Here is a 7,077-nt window from a genome sequence, read left to right on the forward strand (position 1 = left end):
ATCATTTAATATTACTTTGATTTGAAATTAATAATTCAAATTGATTGTTGAATCAAAATGAAGAAAGTCAACATGTTGACTTCATTTTATGGAAAAATCCATGTTAGTGAAATTTTGAGGTGTCAAAATTTGGTTTAACCAAACTTGCATACTTGCCAAATAAACCCCACAAATTAGAGTGGAATTTTAAGTGTCAAAATTTGGTTAACTCAAGCATGCATGTTTGCCACATAATCCAAAACATTTGAGTGAAATTTTGAGTGTCAAAATTTGGTGATCTCAAATTTGCATGAACACGCAAACATGACTCTATAAATAGAGTGATCATAATACATGAAAGGTCTTCTTGTTGGTGAAAAACCTTGAGAATAACCTCTCACAAACACTCTCTTCATATATACAAAATTCCTCCCAAGTTTAAGTCGTTCACCGGATTCCACAATCCCGTTCTAAGGCCGGAGAATAGTGGAGAAGACACTAGTGGTGGTTCGAAACCGGTTCGTGAGGAAAGAGGAATTTAAACTAGAAAAGGTTAGTATTCAAACTCATTAAGTTTTAATACTTATGAACATGCTAGTTATTTACTATAAAAGTGCCTAAGATCCAAATTGCTTCCGCATGTGTTATATTAACACCTTCAAACAAGACTTAGTAAGTCCAATTGAAGAAAATTATTTTCGTTTAAAATTTGGGAGTAAGGATCAAAGTCTTACTTACAATCAATTTTCTTCAAAATTGAGCCTTTCTTTAGCTTTAGAAGATTAAGTGGAGGGCTTTTAATGAAGAAATTGGGAGTTAATACGTCATAGATAAGGTTACCTAAGGAAACAAAATTCAGCTGTTTTTAATAAGGATCAAATTCATTTTTGTATCGAAAGACCATGGGACCATACATCTTCATAAAATTTGTGTCTTATAAATTTCTAAAATTGAAAAAATAGATAATATTTTTATACACTTTCAACTTTATATCATCTCTAAACAATATATAATATGTCAAGTTAATTACTTTATATATATCTAATAGAGTTTCAACACATTAAAATCAATTACTTTAATAAAGGTAAAGTTGAGTTTTATATTACATAAATACTTTATATATATCTAATAGAGTTTCTAACACATTAAAATCAATTTCTTTAATAAATGTAAAGTTGAGTTTTATATCTAGTATCATAAAGTTTTAATTTTATATCTATTATGCATGTGACTTTTACTTTTGAGTAGAGCAATATAGCAAAGGTCCCACCGAGATTTGAACTCGGGTTACTGGATTCAAAGTCCAATGTCCTAACCACTAGACCATGGGACCACAAATTTTTCAAGATTTGTTCGTCATAAATCTATGAACTTTAAAAAGAATAATAGTATCTTATTTGTTTCTTATAGATCTCTAAATTTTGAAAATGATTTGTGTCTTTGTTTTTAGTTTTGTATTTGATAGGGTTTCAGCCCAATAAAATCAATTAATTTATTAAAACATTTGTACAATTATTCAACCATTCTTCTTCACTCATTTTCATCCACTTTAATAAAGTTCACAAAAAGGTTATTTTGAAATAAATTTAACTTTACAAAAAGATACTTATTTAATAAGTTTTTCCCCATCCATATTTTTTAACAGTTTATTTGAATATTCTAGGTGACATTATGGAAGTAAAAAAATCAAATTATTTGTGTTTACCCTATTTTTATAAAAAGAAGACAATAATGAAATCCATGTGCTACTTATTAATATATCAATGACTATTTAGATCCAAACAGTTACTTAGTGGGGTCGTTCTCAATTTGTTAATACAATCTCTAATAAATACAAAGTTAATAGTGAGAAAAGAAAAAACAACGAAAGTTATTCTCCAATGTGAGTTAGGTTGAGAATCTCAACTCGCATTCTAAGGACATGTAAATAAAATATAGATTTTCAAGACGTAGATTATTAAAAATGGTCATACTAGACCTTTTCTTTAAGGTTGAAATAGCTACCATTTAATTAGGATGTACATTTGTAGGAATGTGAGGACAACTAAATTAATTTATTAGTGGGGGTTTGAATTTCTTATTTTTTGAGTTGCTAATTTTATTCTTCCTAAATTTGTTAGTTTGTAAGCCTATAAAAGTGACCAAGTTGATTTGTTTGATAACACAATTGATTTTAGAGTTTTAGTTTGTGTGTATACAACATTTGGTATCAGAGCTACAATGCAAGACCTAATTCAAGAATTGTTTTTGATCCAATCCGTAGGAATCAATAGAAAAGGCAAATCCCTTATGATACACCAGATCCTGCTCGGTTATTGATAGAGTGAATAGATCTTCCATTTCTTGAAATCTCTCTTCTGATTCAAAATCGTGGTGTAACGTGTATCCCCTCCTGTTCCGGTCATGGAATAGATGAAATAAATAAATAAATGGATTTTTGTTCAAGAATGAAATCTTATTGGAACTGTCCATATCTAATTCATCCTTCGGAACCATATCACATCTCGGATCTGATGAAATAGGATGAATTGAGACGGTATTTTGTAAATACGTAATTATCTTGAATATATTAACTATTTCTTTATTTTCCGATCGCCTGGAAGGGAATTGTGAGAAGAAGAAACTGCAGCCTTTTTTCTTGAATAGTGAGTTGAAAGAGATTCAAAATATGGCAGCTGAAACCAATTTCGTTCTACCAACAATTCCTAAGTTTGATGGCCACTATGATCATTGGTCTTATGCTTATGGAAACTTTCTTCGTTGAAAGGAATATTGGTCCTTGGTGGAGACCGGAATCCCTGTCGTAGCCAAAGGAGAAGAGATTATCGAAGCACAACAAACACAATTGCATACCCTGAGTTGAAAGACTTGAAGGTCAAGAATTATTTTGTTCTAAGCCATTGATCGAACTACTATGGGAACGATCTTAATAGAGATGCTGCAAAACAAATTTGGGACTCTATGAAGTAGAAGTATCAGGGTTCCACAAGAGTCAAAAGAGCACAACTCTAAGCTCTTACGAAAAAGTTTGAAGTCTTACAGATGAAAGAAGGTGAGAGTGTTTGTGCATATTTTGCTTGAAGTCTCACCATTGTAAACAAGAAGAAAATTCGTAGCGAAACATGAAACAAATAGTGATTATTGAAAAAATCTTAAGATCAATCACCTCAAGATTTGACTATATTATATGTTTTATTGAAGAGTCTAATAACTTAGACACTTTAACAATCGATGAATGAGTAAGTGATGAACAAGAACTAAAGGTGACATACGATTATAGATTCGATGGAAGAGGAGGTGATCGAGCTCACGAAGCTTTTCAAGGAAGAGGTAGAGGAAAAGGAAGATGTAGACATTCATTCAACAAAATTACAGTTGAGTGTTATAAATGTCATCAGTTAGAACACTTTAGATATGAGTGTCCTCAATTGGAAAAAGAAGCCAATTATAATGAACTTGGGGATGAAGAGAAATGTTGCTGATATCCTATGTTGAGCTCAATCAATTTAGGAGGGAAGATGTTTGGTTCCTTGATTCGAGGTGTAGCAATCATATGTGTTCAAACAAGGAATGGTTCTCAGATTTTGACAAGGAGTTCCGACAATCTGTGAAGCTTGAAATAATTTCAAGATGGCAGTGTTAGGAAAAGATAACATTAGATTGCAAGTTGTTGGCGTTAAGGTAATCACTGATGGTTTTTATATGCCCAAGTTTAAAAATAATCTATTAAGTCTTGGATAATTGCAACAAAGAGGGGTATCTATTTTTATATAGCATGGAGATGCAAATTCTATCTTCCCAATAAGGGACTTATTCTGCAAACAACAATGTCTGCAAATAAAATGTTCATATTACTTGCAAGACTCATGCGGCAAACCGCCACTTGCTTCCAAACAATTATAGAAGACAACATTCATATTTGGCACCGCAGATATGGGCATCTATGTTTCAAAGGTTTGAGAACATTGCAACATAAACAAATGGTTAGAGAGTTACCCAAGTTGAAAACATCGTCTAAAATATGCATTGATTGCATGGTGGGAAAGCAACATAGGGATGCATTTCCAAAGAGAAGTTTATGGAGAACAAGACAAAGACTGTAACAGGTACATGCAGACGTCTGTGAATCCATCAAAACTATTTCCAACAGTAATAAGAGGTATTTTATAAGTTTTATTGATGATTACCGTCGCAATGTGTGAATATATTTTCTTGCTGAAAAAAATCTTATTGATAAAGAGATTGGAGATTTTGTTCGTTGTCTACCCATAGATAGGGATGGAGAGTACACCTCTCACGAGTTCAATAGTTTTTGCAAAATTAATGGTATCAGTAGAAAACTGCAGCTACACTCACCAATAAAATAGTATAGCGAGTCTAGCAGAGCGCAAGAATAGAACAATGATGAACATGATTAGAAGTATATTATCAGAGAAAAAGTTCCAAAGAATTTGTGGCCAGAAGCAGTAAACTGGACATTGCACGTGCTCAATAGAAGTCTTACAGTGGTAGTGAAAAATATGACTTCAGAGGAGGCTTGGAGTGGCACAAAACCTAATACTAATTATTTTTGAGTTTTTGGATACATTGACCGTGTTCATGTATCAGACGATAAGAAAAAAAAGTTAGATGATAAAAAAATTTCAGTGTGTGCTACTAGGGATGAGTGAAGAGTCTAAAACATATAGACTCTATGATCTAGTGTCCAAGAAGACAATTGCAAGCAGAGAGGTGATTTTTGCAGAAAACAAATGTTGGAATTGGGGTAAAAATAACGAAGAAGTTAGACTTGATACCCACGAATGGAAAGATAGTAATATAGAAGGAAGCGAACATGATCAAAGTGAGGAAGAATCTGAAGAGGAGGTGATAGTAGACGAAGAAGAAGGGGAAGCTAATATATCTTCCAATGAGCCATCTAAATCAAATTTTTCAACATCTGAAGAAAGCACACCCGAAGTGAGGAATAGAAGAGCACCATTATTGATGGAGATTATGCGAGCAAGGGAGAATTTTCTGAAGAAGCTGAGCCCGACAATTTAGTTCTATTAACCTCAACTACAGATTCGACTACCTTTGAAGAAGTTGTTCAAAGTTCAAGATGGTGAGNGAGCATCATTATGGATGGAGATTATGCGAGCAAGGGAGAATTTTCTGAAGAAGCTGAGCCCGACAATTTAGTTCTATTAACCTCAACTACAGATTCGACTACCTTTGAAGAAGTTGTTCAAAGTTCAAGATGGTGAGTTACAATGGACTTGGAGATAGAAGCCATCGATCGAAATGAGACTTGGGAGTTGACAGATTTTCCTAGAGGAATGAAGAAGATTGGAGTAAAGTGGGTTTTCAAAATCAAACTCAACGAAAATGGGGAAGTTGACAGTATAAGGCTACGTTTGTAACAAAAAGTTATGCACGACAACATGGTATAGACTATTCCAAGGCATTTGCACTGTGGCTAGGTGGGATAGTATTCGAATGATAATTCTTTAGCAGCCCGGAATAGTGGGAACGCATCTCAGCTTGACGTGAAAAGGGCTTTCTTTTATGAAGAGTTAAAAGAAGCCAACTTTCGAGCAACCACAAGGTTATGAGAAAAAATGTCAAGAATACAAGGTATACAAATTGATGAAGACATTATATGGTCTTAAAGAAGCCCTACGTGCATGATTTAGTCGACTTTAAGAACAATTTATCGAAGAAGGATTTGAGAGGTGCAACTGTGACCATAATTTATTCATACAAACAGGAGATAGAGGTAAAATTTTGATTGTTAGACTATATGTTGACGATCTAGTTTTTACTAGTAATGATGAGAGCATGTTTGTTAAGTTCAAGAATTTTATGAAACTTCAATTCGAAATGACAGATTTGGGAAAAAATGAAATATTTTCTAGGGGTAGAGATTTTACAAATTCTGGAAGACATTTATATTAGTTAGAGAAAGTATGCAAAAGATGTTTTGGACTAATAGTTTGAAAAACCATGTTGTTCCTGCGGTTAGAGTCACACCGGATGAATTTAATGTATCTAATTGCAACAAGGTTGGATTTATTGTATGCAGTGTCTCTCATTTGTAAATTCATGGCAAAGAAGATAATTGCAAGTAGAGAGGTGATTTTTTAAGAAAACAAATGTTGTAATTGGGATAAAAATAACGAAGAAGTTAGACTTGATACCCACGAATGGAAAGATAGTAATATAGAAGGAAGCGAACATGATCAAAGTTGGGAAGAATCTGAAGAGGCGGTGATAGTAGAAGAAGAAGAAGGGGAAGCTAATATATCTTCCAATGAGCCATCTAAATCAAAATTTTCAACATCTGAAGAAAGCACACCCGAAGTGAGGAATAGAAGAGTACCATAATGGATGGAGATTATGCGAGCAAGGGAGAATTTTCTGATGAAGCTGAGCCCGACAATACAGTTCTATTAACCTCAACTACAGATTCGACTACCTTTGAAGAAGCTATTCAAAGTTCAAAATTGTGAGCTACAATGGACTTGGAGATAGAAGCCATCGAACGAAATGAGACTTGGGAGTTGACAGATTTTCCTAGAGGAATGAAGAAGATTGGAGTAAAGTGGGTTTTCAAAATCAAACTCAACGAAAATGGGGGAGTTGACAGTATAAGGCTACGTTTGTAGCAAAAAGTTATGCACGACAACATGGTATAGACTATTCCAAGGAATTTGCACTGTGGCTAGGTGGGATAGTATTCGAATGATAATTGCTTTAGCAGCCCGGAATAGTGGGAACGCATATCAGCTTGACGTGAAAAGAGCTTTCTTTTATGGAGAGTTAAAAGAAGCCAACTTTCGAGCAACCACAAGGTTATGAGAAAAAATGTCAAGAATACAAGGTATACAAATTGATGAAGACATTATATGGTCTTAAAGAAGCCCTACGTGCATGATTTAGTCGACTTTAAGAACAATTTATCGAAGAAGAATTTGAGAGGTGCAACTGTGACCTTAATTTATTCATACAAACAGGAGATAGAGGTAAAATTTTGATTGTTAGACTATATGTTGACGATCTAGTTTTTACTAGTAATGATGAGAGCATGTTTGTTAAGTTCAAGAATTTTATGAAACT

The 7,077-nt window shown here is 33.6% G+C and overlaps 1 non-coding gene across 1 annotated transcript; it reads right to left on the reverse strand.

The window, feature by feature from the left end:
* Window positions 1-1,240: 1,240 nt before the first annotated feature.
* Window positions 1,241-1,312, reverse strand: TRNAQ-UUG. The gene has a single exon. It is a non-coding gene; the product is annotated as a tRNA-Gln (tRNA).
* Window positions 1,313-7,077: the final 5,765 nt, after the last annotated feature.

This window comes from Cucurbita maxima, unplaced genomic scaffold (genome assembly GCF_002738345.1).
Source record: "Cucurbita maxima cultivar Rimu unplaced genomic scaffold, Cmax_1.0 Cma_Scf00182, whole genome shotgun sequence".
NCBI classification, from domain to species: domain Eukaryota; kingdom Viridiplantae; phylum Streptophyta; class Magnoliopsida; order Cucurbitales; family Cucurbitaceae; genus Cucurbita; species Cucurbita maxima.